The sequence below is a fragment of the Scardinius erythrophthalmus genome, assembly GCF_964197995.2.
Source record: "Scardinius erythrophthalmus genome assembly, chromosome: 5".
Classification (NCBI taxonomy): Eukaryota; Metazoa; Chordata; class Actinopteri; order Cypriniformes; family Leuciscidae; genus Scardinius; species Scardinius erythrophthalmus.
The window spans coordinates 30,847,407-30,870,019 of NC_138225.1; positions in this window are offsets into that span (position 1 = coordinate 30,847,407).

Consider the following 22,613-nt stretch of genomic DNA (forward strand, 5'->3'; position numbering starts at 1 on the left):
ACATATTTCAAATAAATGCTGTTCCTTGAACTTTATATATCAAAGTATCCTGTAAAATGCAAGGATTCCACACACACACACACACACAAAATGATTAGGCCTAAGCAGCACAACTGTTTCAACATTAATATGATTTCTAAAAAGTAAAATTTAAGAGTAAATTTGGCATCAGCTTTGCCATCATAGGAATAAACTTCATTTTTTAATATAAGAAAATATTAACGAATCTTAGACTTGAACTTTTTTATGGAAGCTGCTTTTATAAGAAGAACGCCCCTCACAAACGGATCATGAAAAAGTTTGAAGAGATTTTTGGCTGTTAGGATACTGCCATTCCTATAGCTCAGCACATTTAAATGTGATGTATAATACTGCACTCACTTCAAGAACACTAGAACACACATCTGGCCAATTGAACATCCTTCTATTTAGCCACCACACTCCACCTTTAAAGCTAATCCCAATTTAAGTGTCCTACCTCATATGAGCACTGAGGGGCAGTGCAGAGGTCCCTCGTAGGTTTACCACGCTTCTTTTTTCCTCCGAGATCAAAAACGCCTTTTCTTCCAGAGCTCCAGCCATTTAAATGGAGTTCTGCTAAGCTGATTCAGTCCAAGAGTACAGTCCATTTCTGCCCTGTTTGTCTTCCACTTTGAAGTGGCAAGCTGTTTAGATAGCGGTAAGCCTCAAAAGATAGCTAAATTGGACAGTAATCCTTGTCTCTGTGCCAGGGATGTCAAATGGAAATAGTCAGGTGCCAATGCAATCCCTGCTATTCCTCTGTAGCCTTTGTGAGCTCTTTTCCCGATCATCCGAGTGACCGATGTGGTGATAACCTAGGCCGTTTCTCAAACAATCTCTCTCAGAAGTGCGTAGAAAATTAGTCATGTATGACTGAATGAAAGGACCAGGTGCTCCCTATTATTAGAAGTTCTGCTGCTAATCACGCTTTATATCACATATTTAAGGTCTCAGGCCTATGAATGGCCAAAATGCGTCACTTAAAAGGGCTAGGAGAGAATGCATTGATCCCTCTGGCATTCCAGAGTTCGTGATCAGTTAACTGCATGACTGAGGAAATGAAATGAATTAAACCTTACGCCGTATATATCTGCTTCACCATAATCTGACCGCTGAACCAGCGTTTATATAACTTGACTGCCGCATTTCCACCACCAGGCAGCAAGATCAAAGCTTGTGGTCAGCGAAATTTCCGTCATACATTCATGAAATGCAGCACTTGAACTTTATCAACTTTTTTTTTTACCAGAGGCAGATTAAGGCAAACCTGACATTAAAAAGTCAGTGTAATCTATAGTGAATCTATAGTGTAATTTATTCCATGATTAAGCCTTATCTGGCTCTGTTGTATCTAATTTGCCTAGAGAACGGACTCTTAGATAACAATAGCTCTGCTCAATATCATCTGAAAGGAGAGTGTTTAAAAAAAGAAAAAAAGAATATAGAAATCTCAAACTGTGTAGGAAAATTGGCACATTTGAATGAGATAAAACCGCACTAGGGGACCTGCCTAAATCTACTGCCTTTTTACTCTTGCTTGTGTCTGAACCAGCAGAAAAGGTTCTTTATTCAGATGCATCCAGACCAGCATAGACAATGCATAGATAAAGACTCTTCGTTCACAAGCTGCCATACAAAGGAACGCTTGAAGTGGCTTATTTGAAGGATTGCATTTCAACTACAGTGTGAGCTGTCTGTTCAGTCCTACTCTGTCTGTAAACCGGATGGTGTGCACATGCTAATGTCTTAAACGTACAGTATGGCATTTTTCGCCACTAGGGGTCCCTAACCTATTTACAATAACAAAGGCGTAGATTGATGACGCAACATTTGCTAAGAATTATGGATCTTGTCGTCAACGTCAAGCCGACCGATCTAATGTTTATGGATGACTGAATACATCGATGTTTTTATCGTGACTGTGATATGAAGCAGTTCGGGATTGCTAAGAGACAGCTATCAGTTCCAAACCATAGACTGTAAAAAATAGCTCCAAACGCGACGCGAGTCCCGCGGATATAGCGGAATATGGACATTTCATTCTACCGAACTACACGCAGAATTACTACTCACAGGTCAGTTTATTAGACAAATTAAACTTGTGAGGTAACGCAGCGCTGTTTCACTTGGTCTAACATTACACTAGCACACTAAACTGCATTTGAATGTGTTGAAATGTATGTGTTATTCTGTCTGTATGAGACTAGCAGTAAGCTAGATCAACATTAGAATAACATACAGATCATATTATAACATTTTATCATTGTTGAACTATATAACATTGATTAGTTTTATGTAAATGTGCTCACCTGTTTAATAAAGTACATGTAGGAGCGGTCGAAGTCTCGGACGTGGAGCTCTCGTTTATATACTGTCTATGGGAGCTCTCGGCATCTCGAAAACACAGCGCTGATATTGATTCTCGTTTTAGTTCTCCTTTTTTTATCCAAAGTCTGCTTGCCATGGTCCATAATGTTTGAACAAAACAACAACAACAGCGTGCAAATAGACATTGCGAACTACAAAGTTGTCCGCGTCAGTCGCTTTGGTCACTATCAGACGGCTCTGGTTCATAGCTCTGGTTGCCATGGCAGCACGAGCGGAAACCAGGGACAACGCGGATATGACGGCATTGGCGGCGACAAAACGGAAATAAAGAAACGGGACGTTTCTCAAATTAAATTACAAATTTCTCCTGGTTTGAATGTTGTTGGAAACAGTCGGGATAATGCAAGTACACAACTAAAAAAATAAATATATAACATAGATATAGTGATTTTTGCTATTTTTTAAGCAAAAAAGTTACATATTGTGCCTTTAACCATAATGCAGGATTTCCTGGATTATTCTATAGATCCTTGTTTCTGCTACTCTGGAAATCCTTGTACCATCATAGGTACTATCATGAGCGGTAATGGACAATTGCCATTTTTTTGTGTCTAATTTAGGGATGCAAGAGTTCCATGATGTAGGATGTAGAGAAAATGTCATCTTGATCATTAATTTTGTTTTCATCTTCAACTAAATGTTTAGCCTAGTCTGTGCTTAATAAATGGATTTTGAAAACCATGCAGTTACAATAACCCAGATGTTCATAAAGTAAAAAAAAAAAAAAAAAAAACATACTTTATATAGTCAAAATACTGTACATGTCATTATAGCTGCGTCTCAATTCACAGGCTGTATCATTTGAAGGGCGCATACGAAGGCCGATTACGTCACAGCGGCACGATGATTGCTTTCCCAAGTCGAAGGCTCCAAATGCAGCCTTCGTTTCCCATGAAATGAAGGATACAACAGATGGATCCTTTGCGGCCTTGCCTACCTCAGAATGCATGCTTGCAATAATTTTTTTTTTTAGACAGAGAGAGAGAGAGAGAGAGTAATTGCCGAATTAAACTTTTAAATGCTAGTATTGGTTTTCAGGGTTGTACAACGCGCTCGTTGGCTGCAAAATACACATCTGCAGTCGCCTTTTGAAGGGAACTGACAGAGCGAAATGCTTTGAAGGCTCATATGTTTAGACGCTCATAAATACTCGAGCACCATCATGTGCGAGAGGCGGGTTTGCTTTCTGCATGTAAGAAAGCTGGCCGCGAGCTCAGAGAAGCGAACGGCATAATTTGTATCTGCCGCTAGAGCCAGGATTCGAACATGGGTCTCTGGCGTGAAAACCTAAGAGTTCGCCACTGAGCCACAGGGGGACAAATACATAAGCTTTCAGTTAGCGCGAGCATATAAGTGAGCGTCATTTTTTTTTTTTTTTTTGTGTGTCAGCATTTGTTTGCAGGCGTGCGTGTGTCTCGTTTACTGCAATATTAACATTTCCAGCCGCCTGAATTTAAGAGGGGACTGAGAAATGTGTGAGAATTAGAGGTTGGTCCGGCCTCGGCGGGACTAAAAACACTCTCTCTCCTCCCTTCGCCGGTGAGTGAGGCACGATGTGTCTGTATAGGCCTATATATATATATATATATATATATATATATATATATATATATATATATATATATATATATATATATATATATATATATATATATATATATATATATGAAGACTTCATGATGTAAAAGCCTCTGAGTGCCATCTGAAATTTTCTTCTAAAAGAGCATTTTTATCAAGCTTGTATATTTAAGTTCAGTAATTTCACTTTAATGACAATTAATTTAGGTACTTTTCATTGTCATTTAAGTGAAATAACAACATAAACATACAAGCTTGATAAAAATGCTCTTTTAGAAGAAAATTTCAGATGGTACTTAGAGGCATTTGCCTTTGAAGTCATCATATATATAAAATGATTATTTAGATTTTTTTTTATTTAAATGATTATTATCATATTATCTTTGCAACAAAAACAGAAGAGAGGCGCCGCATAAGCATTATTTCTGCCATCTGTATAGCCCGAAAATCATTGCCTGTCCGTTGGTTTGTATAATAGCCTAGTAACTTATACAACTACATTTGGATTATTACACAATATCGAAATAAAGTGAATCTGCAGAGTGTTGCATTCAAAGGCATGTAACGTTAATTGACACAGAGAAGAAAGAGTTAAAACTCTTCACGTGCTCGCACTCATGACTGCTACTTAACATCTGAACACAAAAACAAAACAAATAAAAGTACATCGACGGATCTTCTTCTGTCTGTTCTCCAAAATATAATCAAATGTATATTTCTGCAAGCATGTTTAAACTGGTTTACTGTGTCTACGGCAGGCAAAGGCATTCGTTTTCAAGTCGCACGCCACTGCGCAACAATACACACAAACTACCGCGGGATGGCGGGTGTTCATAAACTGTGAGACTGTGAACAATGGTAGCTTATTTAATGTATAAATTAATGTATATGTCCAAAAACGGGTAATGTCATACTTTCTAGTAGTGCTATCGTGGCCTAATAATCTGATTGGTTGTAAAATGTAGGCTATTACCTGAGTGAAATGAAATCGAATATCGTCCTGTGGAATCATTCATTCACAGACAGCTTACGAAGATGTTCAACTAAAGCTCTTTATCGCTAGTAAAAATATGATGCATTTGAAGATTTGCTCTCACTGACTGTACTGTAGGTCCACTGCCACTTCATCTAACGCCCTTGATGTCCTTAAATCTTCCTGTTACGACTCCGAGTCGAGTGTGAATGGGCTTTATGCACAGCTGCACCACTTCCTGAAATTCAGGCAGGTCCTTTGTTTCCTGTCTGCCTTTATTGGACAAACTGATTAATCCAAGTGTGCCTGACCACCTGGATTAATCAGTTGGTCCAATAATGGCAGACAGGAAACAAAGGACCTGCCTGAAGTTCAGGAAGTAGTGCAGCTGTGCATAAAGCCCATTGAAATCGCTTCAGACGATTCAGTGCGTGCAGGAACTGAACAGATCATTCAAACTGATTCGCGAACCGATTTAGACAGATCTAACTTGTTGTTTGATGAAGTCTTTGAACAGAATCGACTCAAAAGGGTGATTCATTTGTGAATTGAGCATCGTTCAAGCCCAGAAAAAAAGATACAGCGCGCTTGGAATAAACTATAGGCTACGCATTTAACAACACATATTGCATTAAAATAAAGTAACGAGAGGAACCAGGGTTTTTCCTGCATAGAGAATTATGAGGCGGCCGCCTCCGTCAAATTTCGTGCCGCCTCCTGCTCTCGACAAAACTCGGACAGACAGTCATGGTCAGATACACTTTTTCCACCGTGACGGTTCTTTTGCGGTTACCGCATGTGTCCATTCTCAGTCAAACCGTATAGTGCTGCTGCTGCGCGCGGATAAGTAATAAAAACATTCCATTCCAATTAATCGAGGGTGGATGACAGATAAATAATTTTGTGTTGAGTTTGTTGAAAGACACGGAACTCTCATCACGGTAAAACGCAATGAACGTGCATCACTCTACTTTCGTTTTCCTGAATGCCATCAAGATTGAAACCAAGACTGATTTCATAACAGTTCAATAAACAAATAGTTAAAATTAAGTCACTTACATTTTAGACGCAATGACTGTTTTTGTTCTGTTTCAGCAGCGAAAATAATTCCAAACAAAGATCACAGCAGAACAACCGCAACACTCACAGCAACACTTCAGCCATGTTTCATCACTGAATGATTCAGCGTTTTGAACGAATCGGTTGAGTCAAAGATTCAATTACCTATTCATAAACTGCCTCATTCGTAATGAATCAGCCTTTTGAACGAATCGTTTGAATGAATGACTCAATGACTCGCTCATTAAGACGGTCGCCTGCCGCCTCCTACTGGTGTTTTAGTTTCATAAAGTATCATTCTTTTCAACATTCCTTATTTGTATATTCAAAAATATTTAAAATAATCTAATTTAATAAAGTTATACTTTTTCCAATGTAAATTATTTAATTTGATTGGAAACAGCCTAATGCCTTATTTTAATTGAATGTATTGATTAAATTTAAGAATTTGAAATGAAAGATGGAGCAAACATTTAATAAAATAAAACCTTATAAAGGTACAAAAAATTATTCTGTTTTCAAACAGTGATGTAATGAAACATTGACAATTTAAGTTTGAATGGAGTAAAGCCTCTGTTAAGGATATTAAGGAAATGTAATTTTGCCAAAAGAAGAACTTTTATTTTAAATAAATGTTCATTTATAATTAGCCAACTTCAGTGTGATATGTAGCCATATTATCATGCTTAACACTGAAAATTTGAATAATTATAATGTGGTGATCAGATGCAGATATCTAAATCAAAGAATATGGGCGGTTTGCGGGTGGATTTTTTTATTTTTAACAGTGGATTTGGGTGACTCAAAGTGCACCAGATTAATGAATTTATCTTTAAAATATACAAAAATTTCTTTCGGGGGGGCATGCCCCCGGACCCCCCTAGGGGTACAGGCCCCACCCACAAAAATAATGCCGAAAAACACATTAGGCTATATGATGATCTATGAAAAATAACATTTAATTATTTAACATTTAACATTAACATTATTAACATTTGTTATTATTAAAATACATTATTAGGATTTTACCACCTCCGCCTCATTTTGCGCCAGGAAAAAGTTAGCCCAACGTAACGAAGTAAAAGTACAGTTTTTTCATTAGAAATGTACTCGAGTTAAAGTAAAAGTACCCACATTTAAATCTACTCTTAAAAGTAAAATTTTTCCAAAAAGTAAATGTAACGAACACATCTCTGGTCATCATGTCTTGTATGTTTGCAGGCGTGCAGGCTCGTTTACTGCAATAGCATATTGATATTTCGGCGGGAATTTTCTCGGATTTTCCTCTGCGGGAATAAAACACTCTCTTTTCTCCTTTCGCCGGTGAGTGACGCGTGCGAACGGGGCGCAAGGGCGGGGTAGCTTTCTTGTAACGTAAAGAAAGCTAGCCCCGTGACCATCCGCTTCTGACATCCCTTGTGAACGGCGCAGTTTGCGCGGCTCGAACAGAGGGAGAGAGAGAGTGTGTTCTCTTTTAGAAGAGTGTGTCGCAGTGGTGAACACACAGTAGCAGAGAAAAGGATATAATACGCCGGATAGCGTATAGCAGGAACGGCGACTGAAGGCGGCGAGTTGTCGACCAGCGGCTTCAGATGCAAAGGCTCGTCCCGCAGAAGGCTTTCTCAGACGGCGCGGCTTCTTCCTCTCGGGATCCAGCGATGCGAGAGCTTCGCTGAAGAGATGAAAAATCAGATTCTATCAGCCTGTCAAGCTATATTTATAGGCCCAAGCCACGCCCGTCTCGGCGGGACGTGACGTGAACAGAGCTGACTAGGTGAGGTGGCTGACACGCGCGAACCAATCATGGTGCTTGGATGGTGCCGCCAGAACGGTCGTGGCTTCTGGCTATATAAGCGGGCCATTTCGCTATAGGAATCAGATTTAATCTCCTTCAGCAAAGTCTTCACTTCGCTGTTTCTCCTGCTAAGAAGCCTTCGCCAGCGGAGACCCCTTCACCTGTTCTGTTCACTCAGAGACCTCATTGGATCTGACATCATGAAGGGCCTCTCTCGATAGGCTGCTGCAGTTGCCGCAAGGCAGCCAATGGGTGCGCGAGCTGTCTCGCCTATGTCTGCATGCTGCCGCAACGCGTTTTACATTATTAAAAATTTAAGGATAATTTTTGGCTTCAATATCTCGCTGAAAAGAGGTTTTCCCCTAGCGTAATTACGCAGTACGAGAGACCTCTCGTAAGAGAACCGCTCTAGACGATACTCTTGTTTATTAACATTCTTAAGTTTGAATCAGGCTTGAATTGGTTTGAAATTGAGGCCATCCTTAATATTTACACCTGAGCAGATGAAATTCGCAGTTACCGCAAGAGGCGTGACATTTCCCGAACACGCGGTGTCAATCACAACACACTGGGCCAGCTAACCAATCACAGCACATTTCGTATTTCAGAAGGAGGGGCTTCATCGAAACAGGAACGCATTCGAGCCAGGGGAGAGAGAGGTGCTGTAATAATGTAAAATTTGTGAAAAATAATGTGTTTTTTTAACAACCAAGTGTGAAAGCATATTCTTGTACACCCCAAAAACAAAATCAAGACTTTGTAAAAGGGCATAATATGACCCCTTTAAGATATTTGTAAGTGTGCCTTAAGTGTATATTTAGAAAGGGAATTTAGGCTGAAATCAGTGTGTGTTCCTCTTTGGAGCAGCTGTGCTGACATGGCTGACTGCCGACAGTGCTGGAAGACCCTGGGATGTGAGTTCACTTTGGGTAATGTTGAAGTATGGCATGCGGAGGGGTGCCACGACGGGAGTCGGCCCACTGCTTGATGTGCTGCAGAGGAATTCAAGTTTGAAAAAGGGGGCGGATTAAAAACATCATCCCCGGCAGGTGGTTTTATTGTATTGAGAGAAAATTTGAGGTTCTGTAGGCCTACTCCATAATATTCACTCTCACTTTGAATGTTTTCATCTCCTTTTTCTGGAACTTTCCCAAGTATAGTTTAATATTCCATTACTGTAAACATAATTTGAAGAACAGATACTGTATTTGCACGCAGTCTTATCCATACACTCTCCCTTTCTAATCCATCCATTCATTTTAAAAATCGCTTGTCCTAGATCAGGGGGTTTCAATCGTATTTCAGACTCCCAAATTTAATCATTCTTGTGTGAGGGATGGGGTTGTAAAGCGAAAATCGATTCCAAGTCAGGAATCGCTTACTTGTTATAAAATGTCAAGTTTGATTCTTATCGATTCCTGTGTGCGCATTTTAATGTGATTTTAAACATTTCAAGTGCAAGAGGATGCGAAAGAGAACTCAATGTTTTCATGTTTTATTGAACTTGAACAGAAATACACAAAAGATTGTCAAAATGGACATCTTGGCAAGTATTAACATATACTTGGAGCCTTTCCAAATACACACACTTGCAGTCTTTGCACTTGGAGACTGCAGTGTTATGTTATATTTGATTTCAATTTCTGTATCTAAACATACCTACTTGAAAAATGTAAAACACTGTTTATTTAATTTCTTTGCTCAGTTGTATGTATTTGTGTTATCCCTTACGAAAAAATAAGTCTGTTCAAGTGTGCTTTCAGTATACTTCTTTTAAACTAAAAATAGGAAAGTATACTTTCAGTCTATTTTTATGTACTTGTCAGAAATATACTTAAAATTTCATTTAAGTATACTTGACTTACACCTACTGACAGAAAATCTAAGTATATTTGGCCTATAGTTCTCAGTCTTTTGATCGAGACATACTTTTTAAGTAGGATATACTTATAGCACACTTGATTATACTTTTAAGTTAAAAGGGTTTTTACTAGTAGTAGCACTAATTACCGTACCCATAGCTCGGCCTGCTTCTCTAGTAGGTCCCGGATCTGCTTCTCCACGGCCTCCAGCTCCAACTGCACTGTGTGCAGCTCGAACGTGTCCTCGCCATTGATGTCATTTTAATTCTGTGTGCTTCTTCCTTCGTAAAGTCTAGAAATATACCGTCTCTCCATTGTAAACTGGATGCACTTTCTATGAACTTCGCAGTCATTGAAATTCTAGAAACCATTTTTGGAAAATTTGTCGTTAAGATTCAAGTATAGGCTACTTTAAGCTTGTGATGGTAGCCTTGAATTTTACTGAACATAATCACAGAACTATTCGGTCTTTGCAGTCTGTTAAATTACTCTTGAACAAGTGACAGTCTCTGCCAGGATTCTGAAGGGAAGTGCATTTCCAAACCATCTTACGCTGAAAGATTTTCATCTGTGGATAATGGTGTGCTTTTGCTCTTATAAGGATGATATATGTTAAATGGACTGGCTCATTTAGGTTACCAATGTGTTCAGGTATTTAGTTGATTTTTTCACAGGGGGAAAAATCACTAGATTTTTAAATTGAAATTGATCTTTGAATCTGTTGGCCATGTAGCCACTCAAATAGTCATGCACCGAGATTTTTTTTTATTTTTTATTTTTTTGCTTGAACAACTATTACCTTAACTTTACGACTTCTGAGGAAAAATAATTATCTAATGACATTTCTTAAGACATCTGTTAGAAGAACAAAAACTGTTTACATTAAAAAAAAATGTTTCAAGCTGTTTACATTCAACTTTTGACTTAATTCAACATTGTTTCACTGTACAAACATTTGGAACAAATGAAGGCATATAATCACAGCCATTTGTGATTAAACTTGAATGCTGGCTAGTTGCCCTGTTTCACTACAATGGTTATGACGCTGTATGTTGTTCTCAGGGAGTCTTGTACAAAAACAGATTTCAATGTGCTTTTGTCAGATATGAGTTCGATGACATGTGTCTTGTACAAAGCAAGCTGAGAAAGTGTGTGTGTGCGTCTCTCTCTCTCTCTGTGTGTGTGTGTGTGTGTGTGTGTGTGTATACATACCTACTTACATAAATCAACAGTGAGCACAGTGAATGTGTGCAGGTCATGGCACACAAAGAGTCAGAAAGATGGTCACCTTGCTTTGTGTCCTGTATGTCAAGCTTTGGGCCAGCCTGCATAAGGATATTTACCATGTTAGGCAGAGGGCAGGAAGACTTTTCAGATGCTGATATGTGAATCCTAGACCGTGAATCCTTGTTTTTTCCTGTGGTAGCTGTAATTGTACACTATAAAATATCAGTTACATTTTATCCAGCATTTATAAAGGAGCTGTGTGATTCTTATGGAATCAAGTTGATTACTTGTTAATATCTAAACAAAAACAAAATCTGATCTTTAGAGCACAATGCAGGGTACATAAGCAATAAGATACTTGAGGTTGTGCATCGTGAATAGTCACGGCTGAAGGGCGTTGTTAGGCACGACGCGAAGCGGACTGCACAGCGAGCACAGAGCAGAGCTGACTAGGTGAGGTGGCTGACACACGCGAACCAATCATGGTGCTTGGATGGTGCCGCCAGAACGGTCGTGGCTTCTGGCTATATAAGCGGGCCATTTCGCCATAGGAATTAGATTTAATCTCCTTCAGCAAAGTCTTCACTTCGCTGTTTCTCCTGCTAAGAAGCCTTCGCCAGCGGAGACCACTTCACCTGTTCTGTTCACTCAGACGGACCAGCGCCCCTCTCCGCAAGCGGCAGGCCTCGTCTCTTTCGGTGGAGAAGAAGAGGAGGAAGATAACGACCTGTCTTTGGCTGCATCCAAGTGCGAGGATTGGGCGGGCTCGGCTGACCCCACCCCCTCATCTCAGACCAGTGAAGTAGGTGCAAGGGCGAGTCTGGAATCAGAGCTTCTCCGCGTCCTCACTAAAGCCATTGAAGACCTCGGGCTCGATTGGTCTTCACCTCAGGAGCCCGCTAAGAGCCGGCTCGACGAATGGTTCCTGCCGGGAGCCACCAGGCCCCTCGTCAAAGACCAGCGCCATTCTTTCCTGAGGTACACACCGAGCTGACTAAATCATGGCGCGCCCCCTACTCGGCTCGCCTAAGAACATTCACCTCCACAATGCTCTCTACTGTTGACGGCGCTGAGGAGCAGGGATATGAGATGCTGCCCCCCCAAGAGGAAGCAGTGGCCGCGCACCTCTGCCCGCCCACTGCTATTGGATGAAGATCCAAGGCAGTTCATCCATCGAAACCCTGCAGAGCCACTTCAGCTCTCACCGGCCGAGCTAACACCGCCGCTGGCCAAGCTGCATCGGCCCTGCACACCATGGTAGTCTTCCAGGTGTTCCAAGCTAAACTGCTCCGCTCCATGGATGAGTCTGGACCTAACCCCGAGGCTTTTAGGGACCTGCTCAGCGCCACTGATCTAGCCCTGCGTGCCACTAAAACCCCCGCCCAGGCTATTGGAAGGAGTATGGCCAGTTTGATTGTGCTATTGCGCTACCTCTGGCTAAACCTGACGGAGATTAAGAACGCAGACTGGACTCTTTTCTGGACTCTGAAATGGTCAGTGTTCACCGACTGGTGCGCAGCCTGGGACATTGACCCTTATTCAAGTGAAGTACCACTGGTACTTTCTTTTCTCCAAGAGCTGCTTGATGCGGGTTGAAACCCTTCCACGCTCAAAGTATATGTGGCGGCCATGACAGCCTTCCACGTTCCTGTGGACGGCCAGTCACTGGGAAGGAACGACCTCGTTGTACGTTTCCTCAAAGGGGCCAGGAGGTTGAACCCGCCTCGACCCCCTTTTATACTGACCTGGGACCTTTCCACAGTCCTCAGGGCCCTGAAGGGACCCCCTTTCAAGCCACTTCAGTCGGCTGATCTAAAGCCTCTTTTACTGAAGAGCGCACTTCTGCTAGCCCTAACATCGGTCAAGCGAGTGGGTGATTTACAAGCGCTCTCTGTGAGCGCTTCCTGCCTTGAGTTCAGGCCCAACGACTCCAAAGTATTGTCCTCAGGCCCAGGCATGGCTATGTTCCCAAAGTGCTCTCAACTGCGTTCAGAGCTCAGGTCATTTCTCTATCAGCTATTCCCCCTTCGGAAGAAGATAGAGATGTGTCTCTACTCTGCCCTGTTAGGGCCCTTAGAGTCTATTTAGAGCATTCTGCCCCATTCAGGCAGTCAGAACAGCTCTTCATATGCTTCGGTGGCTGCACCAAAGGGCTTCCGGTCACCAAGCAGAGACTATCACGATGGATAGTAGACGCTATCGCTTTAGCCTACGCTTCTATGGGCCTTCCTTGCCCCATTGGCGTTAGAGCTCATTCCAGAGAGGCATGGCCTCATCTTGGTCCAGTGGTATACCAATTGAAGACATCTGTGCGGCGGCCGGCTGGTCCCCCCGTTGGATTTGACTTTAGCTCTACTATTAACCTCAGGCTTCGAACCCTAGGTGATAGTTGGGCGAAGTGTTAAGCTGATAACACAGTGTTTTAAAATGGGTTCCCATAGCATATAGCTACACAATAAGAGAAACCGTTTTCGAAAGGGAACGTACTTGGTTACTGACGTAACCTCGGTTCCCTGAGAGTAAAGGAACGAGTATTATGTACCCTGCCGTGCTTATTACCTTGGTACAGGTGCTGACAATTTAAACCTGATTCCTATGGCAAAATGGCCCGCTTAAATAGCCAGAAGCCACATGCAAAGCGCAAAGTGCAAATTACCATGATTGGTTTGGCGCGTCAGCTGCCTCGCCATAGGTTTGTGACTAGAAGAAAAGACTAGAGCTCATGGGTTTGTGACTACATGAAAAGACTAGAGCGGGGCATAAGAGTGGGGACTCCATCTTCGCGAACGAAGGCGAGTCTCAGTCTCAACACCGAGATGGTCATATTCCCGCAGTGGGAACATGAGTCATCCACGAGAGGTGCCTCAGGGTGCTGTAAGCCCAAACAAGTGATTCACCTATCGTAACCGTCAGAGGTGGACAGAGCCCTACCGCACCCAGAAATGCACGGATGGAATGGCATCTTGGCCAATATGAACTAACACTGTAAGGTGGATATATACCACACCCCATCAGTTATATTCAATTCTATGTTGCCACCTGTTGGCACAATTGTGTAACTTAGAAAACAACTTTTGTTATGTCAATATCACAAGAAAATTAAGTAGTGATGATGAGAAAACAACTTTTATGTTGAGATCACAAGAGAATATTAAGTCGTGATAAAGAGAAAACAGCTTTTGTGATGTCAAGATCACTAGAAAAGCTGCCACCAGACACAATGAAATGAAAATGTTGTCCATTTGTCTTTTTCACGATAGCATGTTATAACATTTTAATAAAGACATGTATTGTTGTGGTATGAATAATAAAACAAGCATTTATGTGTTAAACTGCAAGCAAAAGGTTAGGAGGAAAAAAAATTAGTGCTTGGATCCCGATGATTGCAGCTTATGACTATATTTATTATTGCAATTTTTAAGTGTTTGAATAATCGTCTGTATTCATTTATATTATTTATTATTATGATATAACTATGACTATAGAGTTTTAATAATCATTCTAATTCGATGAGAATAGGGATGTTCACACCAGCTATAATGATAACGACAGAGAGGAACAATACCATTGGAATCTGTTTCAGATTCCTTGTATCAATTTCAGAATACATTTTTTTCAGCTGATAAACTATACAAACTTTAAAGTGCTTGAACATTTTAGTCAACTGCAGCACACGCTTATAATAAACAGACCTTTATCATCCATCCGCTGGTGTAGGCTAATAAACAGACCTTTATCATCCGCTGGTGTGGGCACTAATATAGTTGTTGTGTAGTTATCTTTATAGTTATCATTCTTAAACAGGCATTAATTCTTGAAAGCAATGCATACTTGAATACAGTTTTTTAAAAAAAATTAATGACATTGACTTGCTGCTCTGGGTCGCAACACAAGTTTAGTTGACTTGAAATCCACTAACCCATATTACACATTTCACCCCAGTGAAAGGTCCAGTGTGTTGCATAACCTGAGCAAGCAGCTCTTGCACTGCACTACATTTCTAAAAATTACACTCCCATTCACAGCAAATGGCACATCTGAGCTGGGCTGTGGCAAAGTCTGCCACAGAATTTTCTCCGCCTGGTTGTCAACTCTTCAACAAAGCTGACCCTCTTAGCCATAGTGCAGCAAACCAGCAGTGAAAAGTTCAAATATTGGACTTTCCTGTGGGGCCCAGGCTCTGTGACAGCATGTTCACGCCAACATCAACAGGGTGGGATGGTGTCGGAGAGCATGTCTGTCTCGTCTGCGGCAAATGGCTAAAGTGCCATGTGTTTGAGCGGGAAAGAATACCACCCCATCCTTTGTTTCAAAAGGCAGCATGGACACTTTCCATTTACATGCAGCTCAACTCATCTCTATATACTTTTGGCTATAATTACCTGCATATATAGTATAATTTTTTTTTTATTATTACTAATTTGTCTACCTTATGCATATAGTATGACCAACTACCAGTGAGTGAACAGGGGTTGAGTAAATGTAAAGTTTATTCTAAAATGCATTTTAGTGTTTTTTGGTGGTACGTCTAATTTTTTTCTGCATTGCTACTGGGCATTTCGAAGAACAGTGCGACATAGATTCAGGCAAAAGAAACAAACGTTAAATTTATTAAAGAATGCATGATGTCAAAGATAACAGATCATATTCAATCATCTACTTAGGGAGATTTCTCATGGGCTTGCTCACTGGTGTCACAGTTTAACCAGGCTCCTCTGTCTCACACACCCAACCTTCACTCTCATCCGAATACTGATCACCTGCACTTGTCCCTCATCAGCCCACCAATCAGGACCTGTATATAAGCACACACCTCACAGTCACACTTTGTCTTGTCTCCAATACTGATTACGAACTACTTACCTGCTCTCTGGGGCGCTGTAAAGGGGGGGTAAACTATGACGATTCTCGGGGCCCATGACTAAGAGGGGGCCCAGAGAAGCCCCCAATAAAACTGTGGTGCTAAAAAAAAATTTGATAGTAAAAATTATTAACTTTAAATTATTCTATTTGCTGTTTCCTGGTGTCAAAAAATGTATTTGTTTAGGAAACACAAACGTCCGTGGGCCCCTCTCCCCCTCTTGATTATCATAAAATGGTTCAGTCCGCCCAAATTGTATCCAGGCAACACAAACAGCTTGACCACTTATAGCGCCGGTGACTCCACATGACTTTCGCGGCCCGCAGGTGTCCTCCGCCTTCGCTGCTTTCGATCGCACGGCGATCATGGTCTGTATGTTCCCTGTCACTATCGTGGCACGGTCATGCAGTACTGTGTGTCGCCTGCGCCTTCGATGCAGTGCTGTCCCGGGAGTTCTGTCGAACCGGCCGCAGTGGAACACTAGTCCTTCCCTGGCCAACCCTGGCAGAACGCGGAAAATTTTAACCACGCCCCTATGCTGGGACGCTATGCCTCCCATGCCCGGCCTGGTTGTTCCGCCGCGCACACTACTGACCTCGCTCTCGGGCGACATCGGTACCTGCGTGATCCTGGGTCAGGTGATGTCCACTATGTGGTCCAGACATGGGCTTAGCCAGGTTGATGTGGCAGGGTCTGAGAATTCATTTTCTCAGCTCCCCCATGTCCCAGGCTGAGCTCTTTGGCGGTGTGGCTTCGGCCACCTGAAGCAGACTCAGGTTCTGTACCGATGGTCATCCATCCGTGCGGTCTCCTTAGTCTACTTCCCGCCAAGGCCCCCTCCATGCGGCTGTTCCCCTCGGGCCTTCACCAGCTCTGAGTAGGAGGAAGTCACAGGAGGGTGGCGCTGCCCGTCTCCGCCCCTTAGACTGCCACGTCAGCCTAAACAGCACCCTTGAGGCAGGCAGCCTGGTCGGCGGTGTGGTTGAGGACTGCGCCCAACAGTGTTCGATCACTCCAGAAGCGGACTGAGGCTCTGCACTGACGGTCATCCGTTGGTGTGGTCTGCTTAGTCCGCTTCCCGCCGACGCCACCTCCATGCGGCTCCTTCCCTCGAGCCTTCACCGGTCCAAGCACGAGGAGGTCGCTGGAGGCTGGCACCGCCTGTCTCTGCCCCTTAGCCGGCTAACACCTGGCTAAGCAGCACTCCTGAGATGGGCAGCTTGGAGTTAGGGCTCAGTTCTTCGGGGAGTTGGGAGCAGGACCACTCCTTACTCCAGTGGAGGGCTGGGGGAGGATCTTGTTCTAAAAGAACTGATGCTCTTTCTCTGAGCTTTAAGAGGCAGTGGATGACAGCACGCGCCGCCCACGGGCCACGCTCCTCTCATCCCCCCTCTGTCGCCAGACCCCTGCCAGAGCATGCCCCCCGTGGGACGCGCGCCCTCCCCTGGCCTCCTCTGGCAAGACGCGGTTAATGACCGTGCCCCTGCACAGGGCCGCTATGCCACCCTCGCCGGTGCCGGTCATTCCGCCTCGCTGCCCCACCGACGGTACGTCTGTGGTTCGTATGACCCTGCTGGTGCACTTTCTGGAGGCCTGGCTAGAGCTTTCCAGACTGTCCTGCTGGGTCGCGAGAACCATCAGGCTCGGCTACGCGATTCAGTTCGCGTGATCTCCTCCCCGCTTCAGGGGAGTCCGCTTCACTATGGTCGGTGGCAATGCCCCTGTCATGAGAGCGGAGGTCGCCACCCTACTTGCGAAGGGTGCGATCGAGATTGTCCCTCCAGCCGAGATGAAGTCCGGCTTCTACAGCCCTTACTTCATTGTACCCAAGAAGTCCGGTGGGTTACGGCCAATCCTCGACCTGCGCGTCTTGAACCGCTCCCTTCACAGGCTGCCATTCAAGATGCTAACGGCCAAACACATCCTCCAGTGTGTGCGGCCGCAGGATTGGTTTGCAGCCATCGACCTGAAGGACGCCTACTTCCATGTCTCAATTTTACCTCGACACAGACCGTTTCTACGGTTTGCTTTCGAGGGGCAGGCATACCAGTACGCAGTTCTCCCTTTCGGGCTAGCCCTGTCTCCTCGCGTCTTTACGAAGGTCGTCGAGGCAGCCCTTGTTCCCCTCCGGGAACACGGGGTTCGCATCCTGAACTATCTCGACGACTGGCTAATCCTAGCTCACTCTCGAGACCAGGTTTGCGCACACAGGGACCTAGTGCTCCGGCACCTAGTCCGTCTGGGCCTTCGGGTCAACTGGGAGAAGAGCAAACTTTGCCCCGTGCAGAGGATCTCTTTTCTCGGTATGGAGATCGACTCGGTCGCCATGTGCGCGCAGCTTACGATCGAGCGCGCGCAGTCACTGCTGACTTGTCTTCGTCCGTTCGAGGGCAAGAGTGCGGTTCCACTGAAATTATTTCAGAGGCTCCTGGGGCATATGGCATCCGCAGCCGCAGTAACGCCGCTGGGATTGCTTCATATGAGACCGCTTCAGCTTCAGGAAGGACCTCCTTTCTCAGGGACGGGGCACCCTTTGGCACCCTCGCCCCGTTCTTTGGAACCTCCACGTGTGGCTCCTGGACGGGACGAGGCAGGTTTGAGTACCCTACCACCAGCGGTGGTGGCTACCATCACTTCCGCTAGAGCATCGTCCACGAGACATGCCTATGCTTTGAAGTGGAACCTCTTCGTCAACTGGTGTTCTTCTAAAACATCAAGAACCCACGAATTGCCCCATCAGTGTCGTGCTTTCCTTCCTGCAAGAAGGGTTGGAGCGAAGGCTGTCTCCCTCCACCCTGAAAGTGTATGTTGCCGCCATTGCCGCACATCACGAAGCAGTTGATGGTAAGTCTCTGGGGAAGCACGACCTGATCGTCAGGTTCCTGAGGGGAGCGAGAAGACTGAATCCTCCTCGTCCTCCCCTCATACCCTCTTGGGACCTCTCAGTGGTTCTAACTGCCCTGCAGAGTGCTCCTTTTGAGCCTTTGCAATCAGCAGAGCTTAAGTTCCTGTCTATGAAGACAGCGCTCCTGGTTGCATTGGCCTCCATCAAGAGGGTAGGGGACCTGCAGGCATTTTCGGTTGACGAAGCGTGCCTGGAATTCGGGCCGGCTAACTCTCACGTGATCCTGAGACCCCGGCTTGGATACGTGCCCAAGGTTCCTACCACACCTTTTCGAGACCAGGTAGTGAACCTGCAAGCGCTGCCCTTGGAGGAGGCAGACCCAGCCTTGGCACTGCTCTGTCCAGTACGCGCCCTTCGTGCTTACGTAGACAGAACGCGGTGTTTCAGGACCTCAGACCAGCTCTTTGTCTGTTATGGTGGGAAGCTGAAGGGAAAGGCTCTCTCAAAGCAAAGGTTATCTCACTGGATAGTGGATACCATTGCTTTGGCATACCAGCAGCAAGGTCGTCAATGCCCCCTTGGTGTGAAAGCCCACTCCACTCGTAGTGTGGCTTCCTCTTGGGCTCTAGCGCATGGCGCCTCGCTAACAGACATTTGTAGAGCTGCAGGCTGGGCGACACCCAACACATTCGCGAGATTCTATAATCTCCGAGTAGAGCCAGTTTCTTCTCATGTACTCGCTTCAACCAGCCGGTACTAGATTCTGCTCAGGTGTCTTCGCTTGCTCGCCATTCCTCTCCACGGACGGGATACGTGCGATCATCTTCTCAGGTGAGTCTGATAAGCTCTGAGTTCCTCCAGCACTGGTTACGTCAACGCCTAGGTTATGCCAATCTGCCATAACACAGCTTTTGCGCTTGACTAGGTGCCTCCATGTGCATGGTCCCCCCTTTTGGGCGACCCCCACATGTGTATTCCACTGTAAGTTTCTTTTGAGCGTGTGTCTTTCCCTTGGCAAGCCACCTTGCCTCCCCTGGGGTTTAAATATTCCACCTGCGGCTGGACACCTCAGTGATACCCCATATGCATCCCTCTGGGTCATATGTGTCTCTCAAGTCCCCCCCTTAATGGTTGGGCATAATTGCATATTTCTCCTGAGATATGCTTCCCAGTGTACCTTGGTATTCCTGTGTTAAGTAGGACTCCTTCGTTCATGCTAGTCTCACAACAGGGAGCTCAGACTTACGCAGGGCACTGGATGACAGCCGAGGTGGCGTGATTAGACTGGAACCCCAATCGTCGTCATCCGACGTAACTCGGAGTGACCACGAAAGGGAACGTCTCGGTTACGGATGTAACCCTCGTTCCCTGAGTGAGTTACGTCTTCCTGCCACTTCCGCTGTATCGCTGAAAAACGCCTGAGTTCAGTCTCGGCTCCTCAGCGAAGACATAACTGCATATTGCAGCGTACTTCCTTATATACCCCCTGCGGTGGGCGGAGATACGCTATGCAAATTCCGCAGACCCATGGCATTTCATTGCCATTGGCTCGTTTTATATACTCGAAGGTGAGAGGCTTTCTAAGCGAAACCCCAATCGTCGTCATCCGACGTAACGTCTCTGTTCCCTACTCAGGGAACGAGGGTTACATCCGTAACCGAGACGTTTTGTGGTCCAGGGTCACATATGGTAGATAGGACAGAACAAGAAGGCTATTAATAATATTTCAATGCGCAAAAGTATTATAGGCCTAATATGAAAGGCTCCAATACAGAGCGGCTTATGTGCATCCCGCACACAGAATGGTGTGCTTGAAGCAACATGGAGTTACAGTGCTTCGCACTGAAAAGTTGAAGCACAAGGGTAAGAGATATTGAAGCGTAGTGTATCATATGCAACAGTTTTGAATTTCAGTTACTGTGTGCGTGAAGAACAATTCATAGTGATCTCTACTCCAGTGTTGTGATCTAACAGACAACAGGTAGAAAGATAACATGATTTAAAAACCAGAAATAAACTCCAGCAGGATAAAGTACGTTTCCCTGACTGTCCATGGCCTCTTCTTTCCAACCACAAGACCATCTCCATCAATTCTACCACCATTAAGTCTATAACCATTAAGTTCTGCTGCCCACTTTTCCTCATCTCATCCGCTTTGAAACAGCTGAGAGGTGCAACTGTTTTCCCTAAGCTGGACCTCTGAAGCGTGTACAACCTCATCCGTATTCGTTACACCTACAGGCCACTACGAGTGCTGCGGTATGCTGTATGGGCTTGTCAATGCTCCCTCCGTATTCCCTCCGTGTTCATTTGAGCATGAGGTGCTCCGGGAGTACCTCCACCAATCTGTGCTGTTATACATCAATGATATCTTGATCTACTCCCGGACCATAGCCGAACATTGGCAGCATGTTTCTGAGGTCCTCCAGCACCTGAGAGAATATTGACTCTTCCTTAAGGCAGAGAAATGCACCTTTCCCTAGTCATCCATCCAGTTCTTTGGCTACCATATCAGTGAAAGCGGCATCAAGATGGGTGAGGGCAAGGTTGACACAGTGCGCTCCAGGCCAACTCCCACCAGCATTGAAGAGTTACAACATTTCCTGGGTTTTGTTAATTTCTACAGCCACTTCAAAGTTGAAGTGTCAACAAGTGGTCTAGGAAGTTTTCACAGCAGCAGGGAAATCCATCACAACATTGATGTGCCTTCTCAAAAAAGCTTACTGTGGCAGAGCAGAACTACGATACTGAAAATTGTGAGCTACTACCATCAAACTAGCTCTAGAAGCATGGAGGCATTGGCTGGAAGGAGACCATCACCCTTTCTTAATGCTTAGTTTAAGATCGCTTCTGGTGGCCTGGCATGGCACAGGACATCAGGAGGTTTGTCCAGGGGTGCCATTTCCAAAAGTCCATGTAATCTACCATTGGGAAAACTCCTCCCACTGCTTATTCCTCATCCACCCTGGTCACACCTAGGAGTGGATTTTTATTACAGACTTACCACCTTCAGATGGGTTTACCTGGCTACCTGCCACCTAGTGCCACTCAAGGGACTGCCTACTGCCATGGAAACAACTGAGATGATGTTCAATCATGAATTCTGCAACTTTGGACTCCCTGAACACATAGTTTAAGTATATGGAAAGCCTTTTTCATCTTCCTAGGTGTGACCTTAAGTCTCTTTTCTGGTTACCACCCTAAAACAACTGGGCAGATGGAGAGAAAGATTCAGGAAATTGGATGCTTTCTGAGAACCTTCTGCCACGGCCACCAGAGGTCTTGGAACCGCTTCCTCTTCTGGGCCCAAAACTCTCTCTGTCAAGCAGCAACTGGATATACTCTGTTTCAATCCGTACTCTACTTCCAGCCATGTTCCCATGGTCCAGGGATTCTTCGGATCCATCTCTCACTGGTTCTAGGAGAGCGAGGGGGGTCTGAGACACAGCTCACTACTACCTTCAGCATGCAGTGTGTCCCGTCAGAAGGGCAATGCTGATGCCTGACGGACCGACACTTCTACTTAACAACCCAGGCAGAAGGTGTGGCTCTCCACATGGGACATCAGACTGCGTCTCCCCAGCAAGAAGTTAAGTCCCAGATACATCGGTCCCTTCCCCATTAATCGTCAAATTAACCCTGTCACTTATGAACTGCACCTACCCCCCACTACATAATTCACCAGACCGTCCATGTCTCTCTGCTCAAACCTTATCTACTCCTGTTTTTGATTCTCCCACAGACCCTGTTCCTGTAGATGAATCCCCCAAGCCCCCCAACCAACTGGGGGTTGTAAGACACTATTATTTGTATGTATTGTCAAAATTGCTATTACAAGTAAATTAAATGGAAAATTTGAATTTATATTGCATTCAATCATGTTAATAATTGATTATATATCTCTCCATCTCTCCTCTGAAAGATATAATCAGTACATTTCTTAAACCTCTGACTTAATGTACCCCCCCCCACACACACACACATTTTTTTTAATAGGCCTTATA